This window comes from Lissotriton vulgaris, chromosome 8 (assembly GCF_964263255.1).
Source record: "Lissotriton vulgaris chromosome 8, aLisVul1.2, whole genome shotgun sequence".
In the NCBI taxonomy this organism is placed as follows: Eukaryota; Metazoa; Chordata; class Amphibia; order Caudata; family Salamandridae; genus Lissotriton; species Lissotriton vulgaris.
This window is the reverse complement of record NC_141696.1, coordinates 732,219,606-732,243,331: the sequence shown is the minus strand read 5'-3', so window position 1 is coordinate 732,243,331 and position 23,726 is coordinate 732,219,606. Positions and strand designations below refer to the sequence as shown.

General features: G+C 46.6%; 1 protein-coding gene across 2 annotated transcripts in view; it reads right to left on the bottom strand.

The window, feature by feature from the left end:
- Positions 1-23,726, bottom strand: part of PRRG1 (proline rich and Gla domain 1) — a 389,843-nt gene that overhangs the window by 193,583 nt on the left and 172,534 nt on the right. The gene's annotated exons all lie outside the window — the stretch shown is intronic.

Here is a 23,726-nt window from a genome sequence, read left to right as displayed (position 1 = left end):
AAATATGATGCCCCTTAAGAAGAAAGGTCGATGAACATCCTCATCCTTAGTAAAGGCTGGTCTTCCAATGGCAGAAAAAGATCACCCAAGTATATGAGCGAGAGCATTTTGATAAACTATTTCTTGTTGTAATTCCATTAACAAAAAAAGATATATTAAGAAGCTGTGTTCTCTCTTTTTTCACAAACACACTGATAAAGTAGGTTCACACAGAACATGGTTCTGCACTATGTTGCCTCAAATCCTCTGAGGAACATCCTCGTAGGTGAAGCGGCCACATCACTGTTTAATGATCAAAGCTGTTTGTTCTAGTACAATAGGGATAGGGCACTGTGATCTTATTTGTGACACCCCTCTCAGTCCACAACTGCACACATTGATCTATATGTTTTGCTCTGACAGGTGCAGTGTGCAGTCTGGCTTCTGTTTCGGTGATCTTCTGTGTCAATTGTGGGAATGTTCCTACTGCTTCAGGTTCTTTTGATTAAATGCTGTATAGTTTTTAAAAAGTAGCCATAGGTCTTTTGGGTTTTTGGTGTCAAAATATGTTAAACATTGCAGCCCTGGAAGCCCAGCACACAACATTCATCCAAATTCCCAAAATGTGCAATGCAAAGTTTAATCTGGTCATGCGGGACAGCAGTGTGTCTAGTGCAAATGGTGGAAAGAAAATAAGTATGACTTACCTGCACGATAAGGGAGTTCTGTCGGAGGCATACGTTGTGCCACTTATGTAACCTCATCTAATATTTTGCAGTCTATACAGGGACCACATTTCCTCATTTAGGTGGAGATGTGCCTGAGGCAACGATAAAGACCAAACATGTACTACGGAAAACAAAAATTAGTCCTGAATTTATTGAAAAAAATGTGTGGACATTAACCCTTAAACCAGGGCCACTGGAATTATGAGATTGTGCGGTCGTGGCAATTTTCTAATAATTATAGATTTCCCACATTTGCCAAATAATCCATCGCCTGCCGCATAATTGACAGATTTGAACAAAAACAAAATAGTTTCAAGCTAAAACTGTTCAAAAGTTACTAAAAATGCAACAAAGCACATGTCAGGACAGGGAAGGGCTTTTTTGCAAAGGTTGACTAGTTACTTTTTTTGTTGCTTCTTGCTATATTTTGGTGTTAATATGTTACTAATGAGGTGCAACTAATGCCCAGACAATGTTAACAAGTTTGAAAATCACAAAATAATGAAGGAATACTACCATAAAATGTGTCATTATGCAACATGATTTGGCTTTCCTTGCCGCGCCGCATAATTCCAGTGGCTCTGTGCTAGCCCAAGCTCTAAAGCGACAGAACGCTGCACAAAGACAAGTGTACAGAAAGACAGAAGCTCTTCACTGGGTAGGACGCTAGAACAGGGGTGATGGCGCGAAACAAGGCGGGAGAATAAAGTGAGGTTTTCACGCCTTTTCATTGGGATTATATAAAGGGAGGACAAAGGAGGCTACCGCTTGCAGAAAAGACGACAAGGGTTGGGGGAAATTACCTCATGTTAGTTAGTAATCCGGCTATTAATATGTACTCTCGCAAAGAGTGCATCGTAGAGAATAGCGAACAGAGACCTACACATCCCAAATTTGGTTTCTAGCTTTCCAGTGATCTGATTTAAGCCAGCTACCATCTCTTTAAAAAGTTACTGTCACGCTCTAGCTCCCCTCCAGCTCGGAGTGAGAGATTCACTTGCCAAGTTAGTCATTCGAGACACGGCCAGGTCACCGGGCTGCACGGCTCAGCATGCACTGAACAATCCCATTCAGGAGCAGCACGCGCCTCCCCAACCCAGGGGAAATGACCATGAGTCACAGCCCCTATGAAAGAGCGCTCTGAAAGGCGCATCAGCATCCGCCACTCTTCACTGCCCGCGTGCATGGAACGCTGCCCGGGAACCCGTTCAGGGCGCAGCCTGGCACGAGGCACGCTTTCAGCAGAAAGCATTGGGCACAATACCCCGTTTGTTGTCCTGCTTGTGCATTCGTGGTTTTAAAACGATAAAGATTCCACCTGATATTGTTTTTGCTTTCGAAGTATTTCTTTAAACTGGGACTGAATATAACCGAGCAATCGTTAGCTCGTAATTACACGACGCCATTATGCAGGAGAAGCTTTAGGAATTTATGTTCTAGTTTTTGTTTAACGCGAACCAGGCTCGTTAAACTAATGGGCAGCTGTGTGTGCTTATATGATCAGTTTGCCACCCTTGCACACTCTACACATTAGACTAATATTACTCACACACATTTCCACAGGGGCCAAAAAGTTTGGTGTGTGGTGTGACCGAGGGCCGTATTGATATAATTAAGGGGGGAGAAGGGGGTTTGCATGGGGTGTACGAGTAGCTGAGTATGTACTTCTAGTGGCTGAATTAGCACAAGGTGATACCAGAAAACATGGGACCAATACCGATTTTCCCACTTGACTAATTTGTGTGATCTTAGGCAAGTCTTTTATTTCACTGTCCCTCCTTTTTCTTCATCATCACAAAAGCAGACCTTGAAATATAGGACTTCAGGATGCAGGCTGTACAAAACCTTCTGCGTTTCATTCAATAACTATATTGTTGACCAGGGCACAAGTCCTAAAAAAAAGAAGTGGAGGACGCTGTCACCGGAGGTGACGTCACAACAGGAAGTGACATCATCGGGCTCATTGAGTTTCCTCACTCACCCCTTAGATGCGATTGCATCTGAGAGGCCAGCGCGTGTGCAGCGTGCTGTGAGCTCCGATCTCGTCCCCGAGAGGCCAAAGAGTGAAGTCCAGCTGTTTGGCAGGGGGATGGCGTCCACCCGGTAAAATAAGTGGGGGGATGCCGTCCACCCGCGTGGTACCCCGACTCGAGCCCTGTTGTTGACCATGTTTAACAGGAACTCAGGCCAACCAAAGGATGCAAGTAACAACTGGCTTGCGTCTTAGTTCTTTAACCCCTTCAGTGCTGATGACGAGCCCAGGCTCGTCATGCAGCACGGTGCTCGTGTGCTCATGACGAGCCGGGGCTCGTCATGAGCCGTGGAACGCTCACACGCGGGGCTAATTCCCCCGCTGTGCTGAGCGTTCCATTGCGCGGGCGGGTTCATGACGAGCCCAGGCTCGTCATGAGCACACGAGCACCGTGCTGCATGACGAGCCTGGGCTCGTCATCAGCACAGCGGCGCCGTGCGCGGCCCCCCTCCCCCTCGCACCGCAGGGAAATTAGCCCCGCAGTGAAAGGGTTAATGCCACTGTGGTCCGGGTTGGTGGTGTGGAAAGGCGGTTGGCGGGGGAGCATGAATTACTCTAAATTCTAAAAAAAAGAAATTATAATTCTCAAGGCAATTATATAATATACTAAGGTGGAACGGTTCTCCACGTTAATGAAACACACATTTTGAATTTTGAAGAACTCATTTTTACACACTTGCTGCAAGAGGTCTTTACAAATTAAATTGTTCCTAAACATAAGAGGTGCAGGGCACCCTAGTTACTTCCCTTTTTTTTAACTTCAATTTACTTTTAAATAAATGACTGCCAGTTTATTTAATGTTGTTTTAATATTAGTGATGACTTGAGTAAACAGAAGCCCAGTGCTGCTGTTGGCCAGAAGGCGCCATGTAAAGGTCATGAAGACTGCACTGTACTTTGAGTATTACTGCATTAGACCCTCACTAGTCATCCTCGTCAGTCCTACTTAGAGGTAAGTCCTCAAACCCCCTCACTACTGCTACCCTTCCCAAAATCTCAACAACACACTTGACCTGTTTGTTTTTAAATTCAAAGTTCTCCCAGAATAATTTTTTTTTAATAAAAAGAACATTTAGATACTCTACCAATTTCTAATGGAACCCTCAGAATTCACCAGGAATTGTGTGCAGACCCAGCATTGTGCCTCATTGGTAAAGCTAGAATAGCTCACGTGCAAGGAAAGGACTTCAATGATTGTGACAATAACTTTAAGAGTGCGAAATCCCCATCATTAAATACGGGGTGGCATACCTAACGTGGCTGAACAAGATTCACTTTGCAGGCTCATACAGCTTGACTTATAAACCACATTCAATACAGTAGGCCACACCATTCTTCCACACAATCTACAATCAGTTGCCTTTCATGGCTGAGTGAAATGGATAAGTCTTTTCTGACAGACCAGTCACAAGAAAGCAAGCTAAGTGACTTCTCTTCACCAAGTAACCTGATGACTTTCCCAAGGTTCAATACTTTTTAACATCCATTTTAAAACCCTTATGTTCTTCCTGGACTCCCACAATATCCTCTTCCAAACCTATGCAGACAACACACACAAGTACCACTGAGTCACAGGCACACAGGGCAATTCACCAATGTCTTAAATGGGCTAAAGGCAAGTGAAGCGTGGATGAACCAAGGCAGCATAAAACTTTAAAGCCTCAAAACTGAAATTGTGGTTCCAGGCTCACCTCTTTAAGAAAATTGCCTTAACCTGCCCTTCCAACCCTAACCTTCTACTGAGAAATTATTCTAATAAAAGCAAGATCATACACTTAGTTTTTTGGGTAATTGCAACCTCAATCTGATAAACTCAAACTGGGCAGTGGCCAAATACTCTATTTACTGACCAATTACAACTTCCCAGATAGCAGTGCTATCAAACTTCATTATGTTCAGAATGAGCTATACGTCTAGATGCAGCTTCTATAGCAGAACCCTCTGAATCCGAACCAGAGTCAGTGTAATGAAGGAAGTTTGAGTGATATACAGCTTTGTCTACATCATGGTAAGAGCTGAGCAGTAACCTTCTTCACTCACTGAAGCCACCCCAAAAGAATATGAGACAACTAACCATGATACAAGCTGTTGGCGTAACCCAATTATGAGAACAGAGGAGTAGTTACTGACCATGCCCGGTGAAAGCGGCATAGTAAGACATGTCCTTCAGTCTCCTCAACTAAGGAAAAGAAAATTTGACTATGGGTCCTCCTTCAATGTTTCAATCATACCCAGGTAAACAAAAGAAACAAGTTTTTCTCTTGAAGACCTGAGAAGAGTATATCGCCCACCGAAACTTGCCACAAACCTTTACGCCACAATTTTGGTTTAATAACCTAGGAGCAGCAGGTCCCTATTCTAAACCTTAAATAAGTGCTAAGCTTGAGCTCTCCAAAAGCCTAATCAGAGCACACAGCCGAATCTCCGCTGCCAACCAAATGGAGTAGCCTGCAATCATCACCATAAGGTTTTAAATAAAGCCAAAAGAGCAGAGAGGCTGCATCAGTGTCTAAAAATGAATGATAAACAGGAGAGGAGACATGAGGTTTAGAAACCCCACAGAGGAGTGGCTTGAATGTAGACACATTAAACATTACTCCAAAACTCAAAAATATGCCGCTTTAGGTAGCTCGCCAATACACAATGATGGAACTACTTCCAGTAGTAATTACCCACACACTTTTAAAAGTGGCCAAAAATAGACAGCATAAACAGACAGAAGCGCCTCATCACCCAACCCAGAATATATAAACAATGGATAAACGATATTGATACATGCTGCAATTAATGAACTAAGTAAAGACAAAAGGTAGTACTCCTTAATGACATGGAAAATCAACAGGCCATTAAAATTCATAAGTAGATACCTAGACATTTAAATGAACTGTATCCCTCTTGCAAAAGGGGCATTTCAGATTAATGATGAAACGTTTCCCTGTACTGATTGGCTAGAACTTGCTCTGCACGTATTTCTAGTTCCACCAATTTAGCATCTGAGAACAGAGAGGAACAGCCACCCTAAGTCAATGGGAGGCGAGGTCCCGCACAGAATTCTAGCCTACATCCAGTCCTTTCTCTTATTTTACCTTCCTGTCTGATACTGAACTGATGCTTTTGGCTCTCACAATTCTTCTTTCTAGAAATCTTTTATCCAATGTCACTTTTGTCTTCCTTGCTGAATTGTTTGAAGATTGTATTCCTGAGTGGCCATTATCTCCCTCATGGCTCTAGGCAGGCACCTCAGTTCCTAAGCCACTCACAACTTCTCTCCAAGGAACTTCTTTGCACTTAGCGATCTGCCATAGCATTGAGAACAAATCTCATCCCTTAATCATCTTTTTCGCTTCTATCACTTGTGTGTAACTTATGCTTGCAGGCTCTTACACACGCCAACAGTCTCAGGCTGCAGCTTAGAGACCCAACCATGGGTTCACTCTAACAGCCACATTGCCCCTCCGGGAAGTCTCCTTCGGTCCTCTTCCTCTCTCCCAGGGGACAGCAGTACTCCTCTCAAGTCAGGTTACAAAGTCGGCACCCATCTATGAAAATAAAAACCGAGACAACTAGCTCCGCTGCAGACACATTCCTCCTCCACATGGCTCTCTGCTTTTTAGGTCGAGCCTGTCAAAGCGCATGCGCTTTGAGCTTGCGAAGCTTATAGGAGCTCAACCAGAGGTTAACTATCGGGCGATTCCATGAAGTGCCCGTGAAAAGGAAGCTCAATGCGCAAGTGCATTGACATAAAAAGCGCGTGCACATGCCTCCCTCCCACAGGCATTCCCCAGCGTGCGCTCTTCAAAGGAATGCTATGCCCCCCTCTGCCACTTCACGCCAGCAGCTCTTCAAAGGGATCCGCTCAGCCCCCTGCTGCATCAAAGGCTTTGATTTCGTGGCCGCGGTTTTTACTTTCATTTCGCGGCCGCGTTTTTTTTTTCTGCCCCTGTTGTGCCGTCCGTCCGCCCTCCGCCCTCCTTGAAATGGATTTGAAAGGAACATAAGGATGGATTAAGAGTTGTTCTATTTCTAGCAGTCCTCTCAACGTTTTAATCTGAAAATGATTTCTGATTCGTGCTTAGGAAATTGTCAAGTATGGTTTCCTGTGTATTTTATTTACCTTTTAGTACTATTTGCTACCCTGCATGGACATAACATATTTCCGCGTGGTAATTTGCCCGTCAGTTATATTCTTCTTGTGTGTGACAATTGGTTCATATGTGCGTTTTATTCAGCTATTATGTGTCAATGACTTCGTACTGCCTAACTATGTTTGTTATCGTCTAACTCTGACAATAACAAACATAAGCATGTTCAATGAGAGTTCGCTCAGAAGCAAGAGCAGAGAGATAAGAGTTCTGTTATGCGAGCGACAATCAATGCCTGCTAGCAAGATGCACGGTTTTATTTTAAAGCTTGGTGTCGGTAAATATTTTTCAGTTGGTTCATGGTATTGCTCTTGGTGTTATGTTAAGCTTTTCAAATGGATGCGGCATGCTTTCATCATTGTGGATATTATCAGACTTTGTTCATTAATCTTTATTGTGTAATTTCCAGTTCTCTGATTGGTACTGGTCACCTATTATGATGATGTGCTATGATTATGCATGATAGGGCAACGTAGGGCTTACATTTTGTGTAGGAACCTATTAAAAGTGTGTTTTGGTGGGAAATAAGTGCGCCAACAGCTGTCCTTTAAATCCTAAAACAGTGACCTGTTTGGTTAATAGGATGCCACTACTCAGATACAATTGATGCCACTACTCGGATACAATTGAACTCTTAATATTGTGTGACTAGGAGTGCATTCAATCCAAAATGAAATGGTGTTTCTTAAACTTAACTTTTCATACAAGATTGCTGTGGAATAATCATTAAGATGTAGGTTTTATTTAAAGCAGTTCTGCACAAATGTGTTAAACTTTCAAGTGCTATTAAAAAACAAGAGAGAGAACAATTTCTGCCCAACTTTAAATTAGCCTCCTCAGTGTCTTTATACTTTAAAAAAAATGGAATTTTCAATTAAAAGCACAGTACTTATTTCCATCATAGTAAGCACATTCTTAACCTTCAGGTAACAATAGTAATATATCATTATTTATCTGTTATTGGCAGTTCATTATTCTCAGACCGTATTCTGTCTATTCAGCTATTTCCCTAGACCATCTCTCTTCCATATATGTTCATAAGATCCAAGGTTCAAGTATTGATTCTGTGTACTTGACTATGTTGGCTAGAAACATAATGAATTACAGTCTTCATTCGACATTTAACTCAGCTAACTGCCCCAATTTTATATAACTGGTGGCTCCCCTGTGTGGTCGTAAGCTGTGAATTTTCATAATGCCTGAATGTGTCATAGCCTACTCAAAGGGAAGGGCATTTCCAGCTTCTGGTGATGGTAGCTTCAGATGTATAAGGGATCTGGATCAAGACAGAAAAACATGTCGACTCCCATTTATTTGCCCACACCTCTGGAGATTTTGACAATGATCTGTGTGCCCCTTTGTCATATTACTTCAATCTGCCTTATTATGGGGGAGTTAGGTGTGTTACACCTCGGCCACTAGGTTTTTTTCATGGAAACACATTTTCATTCTCGGCTGATTTGCAATTAAATTGCAAAATAACAGTTACTCAAAACAAGGTTAGTGTACGATCCGGAAATAGAAAGAGGTTAAAATATATATCTTAATAGAGCACATTATATTGCTCAAACCAGTTAGGGAGAAGATTGTATGGTTTGTCAAGCTCTTACTTGTAGCTGAGTGACCTTGGAGTACGAGCTCCCAGGATAGAATCAGGAATGCTTTAAAATGTGTGTGCATTTTATTCTGTGCTTCAATGCTGGTAAAATATTAAATATCTACTGAGTCTTACGTGTGAGACTCCCTATATAAATTTGATATCCTCAGTGCATCATGCGTTTGAACGATTTTTCACGTGATTGATATCCTTGGGCACCTTCTTGCCTATAACACATGCTCTTCAAATTATTGTGGCTGGTACCAGGTTCCGTTTATTTTGTAGCTGTCAACAATGCAAATTGCTGAGAGCACTGCTCTCGCCCACGAAATGCTTTTCAATCCATTGCTGTTAGACGCCACTTGCCCAGGCTTTTATCTCCTTGGCGTTAGAAATCTATACGCGTCTGGGCTATTTTTTCTCTTTTGTTTAAAGTGTGCCTTATTTATTGGTCATAATTGCTTGAAACTACTGACACTATGTGCCTGAAACCTTGTCTCTGTAGGTGTTAATTGAAGGTTACCCTCTCACAATCCGGGGTTTGGGCAGTCTGCTAAGAACCGGACCCCTCCTCCGACAATGCCCCAGGGTTGGGGTAGTTTGTGCTTAAGCTTTCACTTTTTAGGTCGAGCCTGTCAAAGCGCATGCGCTTTGAGCTTGCGAAGCTTATAGGAGCTCAACCAGAGGGCAACTATCGGGCGATTCCATGAAGTGCCCGTGAAAAGGAAGCTCAATGCGCAAGCGCATTGACATAAAAAGCGCGTGCACATGCCTCCCTCCCACAGGCATTCCCCAGCGTGCGCTCTTCAAAGGAATGCTATGCCCCCCTCTGCCACTTCACGCCAGCAGCTCTTCAAAGGGATCCGCTCAGCCCCCTGCTGCATCAAAGGCTTTGATTTCGCGGCCGCGTTTTTTTTTTTTCTGCCGCTGTTGTGCCGTCCGTCCGCCCTCCGTCACTGGTAATCTCCCCATCTCCTGCCCACAACGAATGGATAACCAAAATGTATAAAACCGCCTCATGAGAAATTCATAAGGTCCTAGACGGACTGAAAGTTTGCTGCAGACTTGGTAAAACCCAGGAGTTTTGATGAAAGAATGACATCGGAGTGAATGTATCTATTATACGGCCTCTGCTCTCTCCCCCTCTTTTCCCCTCCCAGCCCCCACCTATGTCATCCTGTCACTCCTTCCCAAGCGTCTGCTGCCTCCATGCCCCTCACTTCATTTGACTCCTGGACACGGCAGACACACAGAGATGAGGTTACGTTCCAGTTACTCAGTCTGTTTCTGCTTGTTCAGTTTCTTGCCTTCCGTTCTGTCATTGCGCACACTGCCCACACTTTTCGGGATTCTTCCAGGTACTTTGCGTTTTGAATGTTCGGTGTGTGATCTAAATACAAACCCACACGCATGGGGCCATTTGGTGAATATTTTATTTCACAGAACTCCCTCAATGAGCTGTTTCCGACATCCATCATTTAACATCCACCCATGCATCGTTTCACCCAAGCATTCACCCACCCATTCACACTTTCATCCATCTACGTGTGTTGCCGGAACATAGACCATGGAGGAACTATTCCCCCCCCCCCCCCCCCCCCATAGCCCCTGTGCTTGGTATCTGCTTCAGCGTAAAACGTTCAATACAATACCTTTATTACATGTATTTGCTCTTTTCATAGCTGCAGGACTTGGTTCGGATGCGGTTTTATTAACTGAATGTTTTTCTCGACTCATGTCACTCTCCCACTGTGGATAAAGTGCAGAGAGTCGGCCCGGGAACCTGCACAGCTCGTTAACGGAAGGGTTTCACTTCGGTGTGACATTCCCATAGTTCAGCAAACTTAACGTGACATCTAGAGAGGTGCAGCGTCGCCAGCTCTGCAAAGCGCCTCTTATTATAAATTGTATCTGAAATTATCCAGTTTCAATAAATCCACCCATTCACACTTTCATCCATCTCCGTGTGCTGCCACTCCTACCCATCCACCCTCGCATGCAGGCACGCCCATCCAACCATATATTCATCCAAGTATACACCTATCAACTATAAACGTATCCATGCATCCATTCACCCACCCATTCACACTTGCATCCATCCATGTGTGCAGCTACCCCTACCCACCAACCCACCGCTGCATGCAGGCACGCCCATCCAACCATAAACTTATCCATGCATCCACCGCATTAATACTATGTGCATTTCCCATACAATTCCCAGTGCATGGAACAAACTGCCAGAGAGCCTGCGCAAAGAAACAAACCTTTTATCTTTCAGAAAAAAGCTAAAAACGGTGCTGTTTCAGGAGGCCTGGGGTAATGCCTAACTCTCTCCCCTCTAGTATGGTGCTCACTCTCTGCAAAGCGCTTAGAGACCCCTGGGTGATAAGGCGCTATAGAAATCTAACATACAATACAATACATTTCCTCATACAACTGTCGTTTGTCACCATATGTATGAATGTGTGTGTGTGTGCATACTATTGCCTTTGACTAAAATAAGCTGGTCCTATTGGCTTTTCAATGCTTGTTTTATATAACACATTTGCCTTAAAGCACTCGGAAGAGCATAGATTCAGTTTAGAATGAGATACAGCCTCGTCATTCATATTGTTTGCCTTCACAAATTTAATAAAACCTTCATGAACAATAGAAAGACGAAGTCAGCAATATTCACTCGTTTAAAGTTCCTTAAGGGTTCACCCTGAACCAAGGAGTAGAAACAGCACAACTCACTTCGCTGTGCGCTCCGTGCTACAAAGCCCACGGCCCCCCTCCCCTCCGACAAACTTTAAGAAATCCAGGAATGCTGCTGATTTCATCTCAGTCGTTAAGAGCCCGCAGCGTCTCAGAACCAGCTTGCTTTTTTTTTAGTCATGCCATAAGTATGCTCTATATCCACATCCACATCCACCACCACATCCACCACCACTTCCACCACCACTTCCACCACCACTTCCACCACCACATCCACCACCACCAAATCCACTGCATCCACCACCACCACATCCACCACCACCACATCCACCACCACCTCCAAATCCACCTCCAAATGCACCACCACATCCACCATCACATCCACCATCACATCCACCACCACATCCACCACCACATCCACCACCACATCCACCGCCACATCCACCGCCACATCCACATCCACCGCCACATCCACCGCCACATCCACAGCCACATCCACCACCACATCCACCACACCCACCACCACCACATCCACCAAACCCACCACCACCACATCCACCACCACATCCACCACCACATCCACCACCACATCCACCGCCACATCCACATCCACCGCCACATCCACCGCCACATCCACCGCCACATCCACAGCCACATCCACAGCCACATCCACCACCACATCCACCACACCCACCACCACCACATCCACCACACCCACCACCACCACCACCACCCCATCCACCACCACCACTGCATCCACCATCACCACATCCACCACATCCACCACCACCACATCCACCGCATCCACCACCACATCCACCACCACATCCACCATCACCACCACATCCACCACCACATCCACCATCACCTCCACATCCACCATGACATCCACAACCACATCCACCACCACCACATCCACCACCACCACATCCACCACCACCACCACCACATCCACCACCACATCCACCACATCCACCACCACATCCACCACCACATCCACCACACCCACCACCACCACATCCACCACTACATCCACCGCATCCACCACCACCACATCCACCACCACCAAATCCACCACATCCAGCACCACATCCACCACCACATCCACCACCACATCCAACACATCCACCACCACCGCATCCACCACCACCATATCCACCACCACCACCGCATCCACCACCACCACATCCACCACCGCATCCACCACCACCACATCCACCACCACCACCACATCCACCACCTCATCCACCACCGCATCCACCACCACCACATCCAGCACACCCACCACCATCACTTCCACCACCACATCCACCACCACATCCACCACATCCACCACCACCACATCCACCACCACCACATCCACCACCACATCCACCACCTCCACCACCACCACCACATCCACCACCACCATATCCCCCAGATCCACCACCACCACATCTATATGTGTGTGTGTGTGTGTGTGTGTGGCTCTGTGTGTATGTAGGTGCAAATGCAATGTTCTTGGATTTTTGTCACAATAAAATACACTGAACATAATCTTCCCAAAAGTTATTTACAAACGTTTAAGCTATTGCCATTATAAATTACAATAACTTTTATTTAAGTATTAATTATTTACAAAATTAAAAGCCATTGTTATTTGTAATATCAATACATCTAAGTCACGTAAATACAACATACATTGCATTACAAATGCTATAGGTGTCACATTTGCGAAAGTTAAAACTATTGACATTGTAACTGACAAAGCTATTAATTTTGCTATTTTCAAAACCAACACATAAATAAAAAAAGTGTCATTTACAATACCAATCGCTCAAACTTTCCTAATGCGAGACCTATTGCATTTCCAATGCTTGTTACAATTTGTCATTTTCATAGTGCCCCAGCTTTAAACCAGAGAAGGCGGAACTTTCCCAACAGTCTAATCTCATTGTCTCCTCAATTCAAGCCAACGTGGGATCTTCCATGGCAATAGGACAGTTGCATGACGGGGACAGTTAAAGGAGAAACTCTCTAGCCCAACACCACAATATTTTAATCTTTCATAATGGTAAATATATTAACCATTCACCTGCAAAGCTTCATGAAACACCATAAAAGCAAATTAAAAGGAAAAAATAGTCTAGTCATTTACTGATGAAAAGGGAAGGTTTTGAGAGGTTTCCTGAAGGATTGTGATCGACTAGCAAAGCTTGGGTAATAAAGATCCATTTATTTGACAGGGCTATAAAAAGCTCTGTCCCGTACAACTACATTCTTGTTGTGGGAATGAACAAGAGATTAAGGGGCTGACTAGAGAGCATGACCTGGGACGTCAATCCAACACACAATTACAGAGAAGGCGTTTCTACTCATGACCTCAATCAAAAGAAATCAATGTCTCCTATCCTGTTACTCAAAGGCATGGGAGAGAACGAGGTCATTAAACAACAATACAATGAAATAATCAATGAGATCCGGTCAGGGCTGCAGTAGGCCTTTGCCGTAATTCCCAATTATAAAGCTAATGTGCTCGCTCGGTGAGTGCCAGGTTGAGTACCATTGGGTCACGTGTTAGGGGAGGAGTTTATGTCCAAAGCAAAGTATGCATCCTGGTTAATCACCAAGTCACAATCAGCCTGATTCATGAAAACCGGAATCTGTGATTCTCAAATTGCGATTAACTGCGAATCGCAATTTAGAAATCGCAGATCGGTATACATGATTTTTTGCGATAAAAAAATGCGATTCGCACGCGGCCGCAAAAAGCGTTTGCCATTATCGAAAATCGCAGAATAATCGCTATTTTTGGCAACATCCGTGTAGGATTTGCGATATCGCATATAGCGATATCGCCAATTGCGAGATCGCGAAATGCGAGATCGCAAAATCGCGAGATCGGGAAAACGGGAAGTCGCATTTCGAGCACAGTGATGACATCACAACCAGGAAGCAGCCAGTTCCCACCCCCATTCACCACAGTGAGGCAGACCTCGAGGCAGCAACAGAGTCAGCTCCTGCAAGGACACCTGCAAACTTGGAATACCACTTCCAATTCCACTGCAGCAATGGCTGAGGAGGCAGTACCTGGGCCCAGCAACACCGGGCACAAGAGAAAACTGAAGTTCTTCGAACAGGAGTTGGAGCACCTCATCGAAGGGGTGGTGGAGAACCACTTCAAACTGTTTGGGAGAGAGTCAAGGAGGGTTCCCGAGCAGGAGAAGCGCAGGATCTGGGTCGGGATAGCGGCCACAGTGAACTCCGTGGGCGTGGCCGACAGGTCACTTGAAGAACTAAAGAAGAGGTGGTACGACCTCCGAGGTCGTGCCAAGGAGAAGGTTGCCGAGAGGCTGGGAGAGTCCCTGGCCACTGGAGGGGGAGGACCTACAGTCCCTCCAAACACCCCCATGGAGGATCGCGTCGAAGACACGTTGGAGGCCGAGGCGTGCATTGGAGTCACCAGATTGGACTCATCCCGCCCCACCCAAGAGAGCCAAGGTAAGTGGCATGCGACTGCGACCCTGTCCCCTATGAATGGCCATGACCCTATAGCCTCCCATAATGTTCCAAAGTCATGCCATCGGTGCATATTAGGTAATGCCCTAAAGCATTGTGGGACATGTAGTGTGGCCACAATGTACAAGTACCCCAATGCAGCCAGACAGGTTCCAAAGTACGCAATGCCATAGCCAGTCAGGGAATGTCATCCAGCATGCATGTAGCAACTGCACGTGTGACAGATACATGCAACTAATGAACGTCCACTTCCCCTCACAGGTGGCGCAGACAGCAGCGACAGTGACAGGCTGCTCATCGATGAGCAAGCACTGGATGTCGAGGAGGTGCCGTTACCAACACAGCCTGCACCAACAGGCGCAGCGCCAACCCCTGCAGCCAGGCCCACGACATCTGTGCTTCCACCGTCTGGCGCAGCACCAACCCCTGCAGCCAGGCCCACGACATCTGTGGCTCCACCGTCTGGCGCAGCACCAACCCCTGCAGCCAGGCCCACGACATCTGTGCCTCCACCGTCTGGCGCAGCACCAACCCCTGCAGCCAGGCCCACAACATCTGTGCCTCCACAGTCTGGCGCACCATCCACGCCTAGCTCTACTCCACCAGCAGCTGGCGCATCCACATCTGGTCCAGCGACAGCGGTGACACAGCGGCCACCCACTGTGGCAAGCCAACATAGCAGGCGTGGCAGGGCTCGCCTGCAGAACAATGCACCCAGCGCCAGGAGGGGGATGGAAGTGCGCTTGCCGAGCATGAGTATAGAGCGTAGAATGCTACGCATTCACCAGCTGCAGGCACGCCGGCAAGGGGCCATACAGATGCAGCTGTATAACATTGGCTGCAATGTGGCAGGTGTGGGGGAGAGGATGGACCGCATGACGGCAGCCATGGCAGGTGTGGGGGAGGGGATGGACCGCATGACGGCAGCCATGGAGGCCAACACAGCTGCTCTGATATCCCAGCGCAACACGGCCCGCCGCCGCCACCGGCAGCTACTGACGCGGCTGACGGCTTACACACGATCGAACTACGTGATCGGGAATGTCACGTCGCAGCTATCGCGCCGGTCCCTGGCGCAGCAGCTAATTCAATGCTGCGAGGATGTGGCCAGAGTACTAGAGCACCTCACCACTGCCGTTATGGCACTTCAGCCCGGCTCCACCTGGCAATGTCGGGGGGGACGATGCCAGCAAGGCCACCTCAAGTGTGAGCAGCCAGTCTGCCTCACAGGTAGGGGTGTTGAGACGCAGCACCAGGCCCACTGCAGGGTCACGTGCGGTGGCTGAGGAGGAGCCGGAGAGGCGCTTGGGTGCTTCGCGCCGGAGGCGCACCTGACTGACATGTGCTTTTACAGGCACAGGCTTAACACTATAAGCCTGCCCTGTGTATTGGACGCAGCAGTATGGGGCAATACTGATTGCATAGGAAGGATGGCAACTTGCACTATTATTGTGAATCAAACAATAATATTTATTATAGCATCACACATTGGCGTTCTGTCATTATTTCAATTTGCATGCAATTTTGATTTGTTGGGTGAGGGGAGAGGGTGCACTAGAAACTGTTCATTGTGATGTGGTTGCGGCGTCTGTGGCCTTCAGCTGGGTTCTCCCCGCGTGCATGGCGCACATGTGCAGGTGGCCGGTCGTCCCCTTCCGATTCACTGCCAGAGAGGTCTACAGGTATCCGGCGCTTGGTAGCAATGTTGTGTAGTATTGCACACACAGCCACAATGCGGCAGCAAACATCAGGACTGTAGTACATGGCCCCACCTGTCTTGTGAAGTATGCAGAATCTGCTCTTCAGTAGCCCAAAAGTCCTCCCAATGCAATTCCTTGTGCGTATGTGTGATACGTTGTAACGCCGTTGCTATGGTGTAGCAGGGTTGAGGTATGGGGTGAGGAGGTATTCACGCAGGGCGTAGCCACTGTCACCTGAATGAGAGGAGCAGAGGGTGAGTGCCTGTGCAGCGCAGCTACTTCATCGCAGTGTGACCTTGTGGGCAAAGTGTACTTACCAAGTAGGTGTCCTTCCCCGAAGTCTCCCCTGGCCAGTCGTGTGTGGAGGCCGCTGTGCCGGAATATGAATGAGTCATGTGTACTCCCCAGGTACTGTGCCACTATGTCCGTGATGTATGTCTTAGCATTGCAGACCATCTGGATGTTGAGGGAGTGGTAGGACTTGCGATTGCGGTACATGTACTCCATTGCAGCTGGTGGGCAGATGTGGATGTGGGTACAGTCAATGCATCCTATCACGTGTGGGAAATGGGCGACATTGTAGAATTGAAGCTTGGTCTCATCCAATTCCTGTTGGCTTGTTGGAAATTTGATGTGGTGGTGTAGCTGGGTCAGCATTGCGTCAAAGAAACTCCCTAGGCAGCGGGACATGGTGGGCTGGGATATCCCCCCAGCAGCCGCAACTATCCCCTGGAAGCTCCCGGAGACCAGGAGGTGCAGGCTACACAATACCTGGACATGTGTTGGCACGGCATTGGTCCGGGAAATATCCTAAACAACGAAGTCAGAACAATGATTAACCGGAACAACGAAGTTTATACAACGAAGACTCATATTCAACGAAGTGATGTTATCACGAATCTCTAAACCACGAAGTTCGGAACAACGACTTTTCAGAACAGCAGAATCCGAATTATGACATGTGCACGTAGGCTCATGGGCAACACAATAATATATTATGTGTCTTGAAAGATGATTTCTTGCTTCCTTCAATCGCTTGTTAACGTCAGAATTTTTATATTGTCAGTTTCTCCTCAAAAGAATGTGGCACAGAATATGACAAATGCACTACTAAGCATTTCGAGTCCTTATAACTGCTTGCTCTGATATTTGCCACCCTTTTAATTTTTCTGAAGTTGAATGGAAAAGCATTTTTTTAAAAATATGTTCTTTGTTCCATAGGCTATTTTCCTTTTCCTTACTAACCACACAGCTTACGCAGCTGGGTTGCAGACCCCCAATCATTGTGGCTATTCACTTCTAATCCAATTAATTTGTTGTCTCCCGTGTGTGCATCTCTACAGAGGGACTGCTCTAGTAAAAATAGGCCTTTTGGAAGCAGGTGTTATTTCGATTCCTGGGTGCTGGCCCGTTAAAGTTCTTGATTTAGCAAAGAAGTCAAAGATTTGATTTCAGGATTCTTAACTATTTAATACCACATTTCACTGCTAGAAAGCAGAGCGCGCACTCTATTAGAATTCAGTAAGCTGAGTGCTCATCTCACTGAAATTGACCTACGTTTTTTATTTAAATATTTTTATATTAAAGTTTGACAATAATTATTTCCGTCTGGATCACCACCCCTCTCCCCCATTGCACAGAGAAATACATCTCTATCAGTATTAAATATCCATATAGTTAAATAAATACAGCATTAGAATATAATTGCATAAACAATAAAAACACCCCTAGAGGCGCTCTTTTTTACCATCCAAATTAAAAAAACAGAATGCAGCTTCAGACTTTAAGCAGGCTAGGTAAATCATTCACTTTAACTTCCACGACCCTCTAAAAACGGGAAACATCCTAAACAAATAAGTCAGAACAACGAGCTCAGCTTGACGTTTTTGTGCTCATCACTTGTTTTGGAGATTAAGAAGATAAGCACAGCCTTTCATCTTACTCTGCTCGATTGAGCACGCTGATGGGCACAGATTAAACATGTTGATTTAAGAGAAAATACTGGCGTCAATTAGTATTTGGCAAATTAAAGTATTTTCGATGTTTAGGAAGTCGTTCTAAAATAAGTAGTGGTTAAGGATAGTTCGTTGTTTAAATTTCGTGGTTTAGGAAGTCGTGGTTTAGGCAGTAGTTGTTTAGTCACAAATCCATTGGTCCGCCTTGTTGGGTGCTGCATCAGGGGGTCAAGGTCCTGAATTAGCTTGATGATCATTGCCCCATTCAGGCGGTACTTTGCGTATATTTGCTCTCTGGTTTGGCCCAGCAGGGTGACCTGCTGGCGGAATATCCTGGCCTGGATTCTGCGTCTCCTCCGTGCTGCTCGCTGTAGCCTTCGCCGCCTGACCACCATGTGACACTCCTTATGCTGATGCTGCTTCTCCTTAAGTGTGTTTGGTCAGGCCAGCACCAGTTGCTGATTGGCCAACGGTTTAAAAAACTTTTTTTTACTATGGGTTTGATGGTTACCACCTGCTTTGGGTTGTCCTTAAATTGCGCCTCGCAAAATGCGATTTTGGGTTTTTTCGCTAATTGCGATTTTTCATGAATCCCGATTGCGAGGAATTTGCGATTTCGCTATTTTTTTCGCAGAATTCGTGATTTCTCGCTATTTCCGAATCGCAACTGGTCTACTGCCGGGATTCTGTGAATCTTTTAGCGATTTCGCAATTTTGTGTTAGCGAATTCGCTATTTTTGTGGTGAATACCGATTAGGGAAATTGCGCCCGCGATAGCATTTTCGCAGCTATTGCGAGCGCAATTTAGCTTCATGAATCAGGCTGCTTGTTCTTTCTGCTGATACAATAAAGAAAGGCGGTCTGGTGAGGATGATTTCCTGCCGCTTGTTAAGCGACAGTGATACCGGACGGGCACTGGTCTACTCTGGACTATCCCTTAATATTCACTGGAGTGGATACAGGTTTCGTAGTGTGACCGAAAAAGCCACTTTGCTTGGAATAGGAATACTAGTGACTGAGTAGGAGTTTAAAAGGGTCAAATGAAAGCTTGCTTTGCAAAGATGGAAGCTTCCGTTCAAGATGACCATTTGGCTAGGGTCAAAGCCCACTGAAAGGAAGGGCTAAACGGGGAGAAATGTAGCATTACGGCTAGAGCGGGTGACCACAAAGCTGGGGGACGTTGTTCGAGTCTCGGCAATGACGCTCATCATACTGTGATTCTGGGCAAATCACTTTATCTCCTAGTGCCTAAAAAAAATGAATGTGTCCATCTGTAACGAAACTGGTGCTCATGTGGAAGCGCTCTGATACCCGATTTCTCAGGTCTAGTTTGCGCTATATAAAACTCTTAAAAAAAAATAATATTAAAAAAAAAACGTACAGGGAGTGTTCTGTGTTTTGTCCAGTCACAATTTTGACTCATGCTAGCATAGAGGGTTAATGTGCATGCTGCAAAGCACATTATGTAACATGTAAGTCACAAATTTGTATTTTCTTTAGCTATTTAGCTAATTTCTCCTAATCAGAGATTTTAACTATCATGCTGTGCTAGAATGTGACCCCGACATTGCCAATCTGTTGTTCAATCTTATAACGCTTGACCTCCACTTGATAAACAAGCATTTACAATGCAAGGGTCTCGCCTTTGCAAAAGTTAGAGCTATTGGCATTGTAAATGACAACATTTTTATGTATGTGTTGGCTTTGAAAACAGATAAATAAATGGCATTGTCATTTACATTGCCAATAGCCTAATCTCTCGCAAATGCGACACATATTGCATTTGCTCACACACACAGAGCCACACACACGGACAAAAAACCGGATCACAAGCAGGGAACAGAGGCACAAAAAAACCGGATCACAAGCAGGGAATAGAGGCACAAAAAAACGGATCACAAGCAGGGAACAGAGGCACAAAAAAATGGATCACAAGCAGGGAACAGAGGCACAAGCAGGCAACAGAGGCACGAAAACCTGGTCACAAGCAGGCAACAGAGGCACGAAAACCGGGTTACAAGCAGGCATCAGAGGCATGAAAACCTGTTCACAAGCAGGCAACAGAGGCACGAAAACCGGTTCACAAGCAGGCAACAGAGGAACGAAAACAGGGTCACAAGCAGGCAACAGAGGCACGAAAACCGAGGCACAAGCAGGGAACAGAGGGACAAAAACCGGGTCACATGCAGGGAACAGCACGCACAACGAGGGAAGGGGGGGCAGAAAAGCACGCACAACGAGGGAAGCGGGGCAGAAAAGCATGCACAATGAGGGAAGGGGGGCAGAAAAGCACGCGCAACGAGGGAATGGGGGCAGAAAAGCAATCACGGAACAGAGGCAAGAAAACGTCAAGAAAAGCGAGCACTCACCAATGGAGAAGAGGGGCGGGTTAGCTAAGAGTCGTACATTTTTCTAAATTCCAAAATATTTCAAATAAAGTTACCTGCTTAAAATGAATAGGGGAAAAGCACGCACCACGAGGGAAGAGGGGCGGGTTAGCTGAGAGTCGTACATTTTTCTAAATTGCTAAATATTTCAAATAACGTTACCTGCTTAAAATGAATAGGGTTGCTAAATAATGACATCTTAAAATGAATCATTTAAAAAACGCATTTCACAAAAATGATACAGCTTCCAAACAAATGTTAAAACGACTTAATCCCAGACTGCTCGTATTAAGCCTTCATTTATAGCATTGAAGTGATGCACTTTGGAAGGTGGCCGTCACATTTCGTTGCGTTCATAAGAGGCATCACGTTTAGTCTTGTGTCTATGGGGTGGGGGGCGGGGGGGTGTCCTTTGGTGGGCAGTGTGTAAGTCATAAGTGTACTAATTGTCAGTTCCAATACACTTTAAGGTTGTGTGCTCATGTGATACGGACAGGGACTACTTTAACATGCCCGCTGTTAACTGCTGATGCCAATTCAATGCCAGTCTGTGTGCACAGTACAGACATGGTTAGCAGGCCCAGGAACACTGCCCCCTCCCGGTAGCCACCCACTCTCTGTATTAGTGAAATATATTTTGGGTGAAAGCGACCATCCCTTGGAAGGGATAGCATTGCAGTGGTGCCCCAGTGCCCACACGCAGTAGGGAAGCCTATCTCGTGCCAGCAGTAAGTGTGCATGCGAGTAGGGGGCATTAAACAGCAGTGCGCGCACAAAGTGTGCACTAGTCACCCTATGGCACGCCCCCCGTACTATGTGCCAGAGGCCACCGTCTGCAGCCACCAGAGAAAGCGCTTAAGTCTAGTCTGCATGCGTGTACAGGAGTCACTATCCTTTTGACGTACACACCGATCAGAAAAGAAATCAGGGCCCACCCTTGAAATGCATGTCACTATAGCAGGCTGTAGAAAACGGGGACCCGGGCTTCACCTGCATACTCCTTTGGTGGAAGCCGAGTTTTCACTTGTAGACCTCTGCCTCTACGGCCTAGTGCTTAGAAGCGACAGGAACGGGCAGGCCTCTACCCTCTAGTGAATGTGCTCTCATTGGAAGACAAGTTGGGCATCGAACAACCATTCTTAACGTGCCCTCGAGGAACACCGGCCTCTTCACACCTGCAGTGGGGTGGGCCTCCCTACTACCTAGACACAGAGCAGTTACCCTGTAGGGACCCTGGGCAGTGCGCACAGATTGTATATGATGTCACGCCAAACCCTCACCTCAGTCTCGGGGACCGCCCCAGCGCCCCCGTCTGCTCTGTCAGCAGCAGTGCACACAGTTCACACAATGACCTGCGCCTGGTTGTCACCTGAAGTCAACACACCTCACTTCTAAACCGTGGCCGTGAGCAAAGGTCCTAATGTAGTGGATGTTTGTGGGTAAGTCGGTCTCATCTGTACACACCAAACTGGTCACCAGTTTCCACACGGTGTGTCTCCTGCCCCTTAGACTTACTTTTGGTTGAGAATGACGGGGCCATGCCTCGAAAAGATAACCCCGCCCCGTAGTTCCGCAGTGGTTGTCGATGTTGGAGTGTGTGCAATACGTCGGGCCTCGCAGTGCACACTGTTTACACTGTGAAGGGACGCCTGGTTCTCCCCTGCGGCCCCAGGCCTCACTCCTATTGCGTGGACCAGACACCCTCAGTCACGTGATGAACGCGTCTTGTGGTTTTGGGTGAGCATGGAGCAGGCGCCCTCCATCCAGTGCAGAGGCCTGTGCATCACATGTATGGATTATATAAGTAAACACATTCTACGTGAGGTGAGCTCGCCCTGCAGGCTCCGGTCCAGGAGTAAAGGGGCCCTCGACACTAGTGCAACCGTTCATGTTAAAGTGAAGAGTGTATGTGGGTGTGAGGGACATGATACGCACAAACGGTCTGCACAACGTGACCCTCACCTACAGGCTAAGGCCCAGGAGTGAGGGGGCCATATGGGTGTGAGGGACATGCTACGCACTCACCTGCAGGCTCCGGAGCGAGGAGGCCCTCTGCCCTAGTGCCTGGACGTGGAGAGGGACCAGGCCCCCTCCATCCTCAAGACCGAGAAGGCTTAGCTGAGCCGCTCGTGGGCAACATAGCTGCAGCTGGCCATCTTGGAGTTGAGCTCATCGCTCTGCAGCACCTGGTAGAGGAAGTCGCTGTAGCGCGCAGCCAGCTTGAGGGTCTGGATCTTGCTGAGCTTGTCGGAGGGCAGCGCGAGGCTGTTTTCAAATTACGGGCGAGTTTACCTACTGATGCCACGGCGAGCTTCGAACTCGCGACCCGCCCGCCCCAGCTCCATGAAAAAAATGGAGTCCACAAACATCCTGAACAAAAAAAAAAGGAAACACCCATCTCTTCATGACGAAACAAAGGGGGCGGGGCTTAAAAAAACAAAGGAACGCCCACGAATCTGCTCCCACAATGATCGACACATCTCTCTTCCAATGGCTAGCCTCCATTTATGGAGCTAGCCAATGGAAGAGAGAGGCGGGTTAAAGCCACACTACTGAAATCAAAAAATCTCGCCTGTGCGACCCTGCTGCGCAGTGAACGCCAGGCTTCGACCTAAAAAAGGGCTCACACACATTGCTGGCCACACTCGGGACCTGCTATTTTCAAAGTCTATATATATTGACGAACCTGACCCTCTCACTTGGACAGATTATTTAAGCAAATTCAGTACTGCTGTCGAGCACACTCCTTCAATATCTGGCCCAGGAAAAGTTACAAGTAGATGCTGGAAGCAGCTATCTGCAGCCACCTTTCAGGCGGTGTTTAAAACTCCAGACATGGATAATACAGTAAACATTAATGCAGCTTGGGATATGTTCTCAGGGTCCTATACGGAGGCGCTTGATACTATCATCCTATACAAAACCCATACCACTAAATCAACTAGAGCTAATGTCCCGTGGTACACAGCAGAATAAAAAAATTGTTAAATCCAACTGCAAGAAGCTAGAAT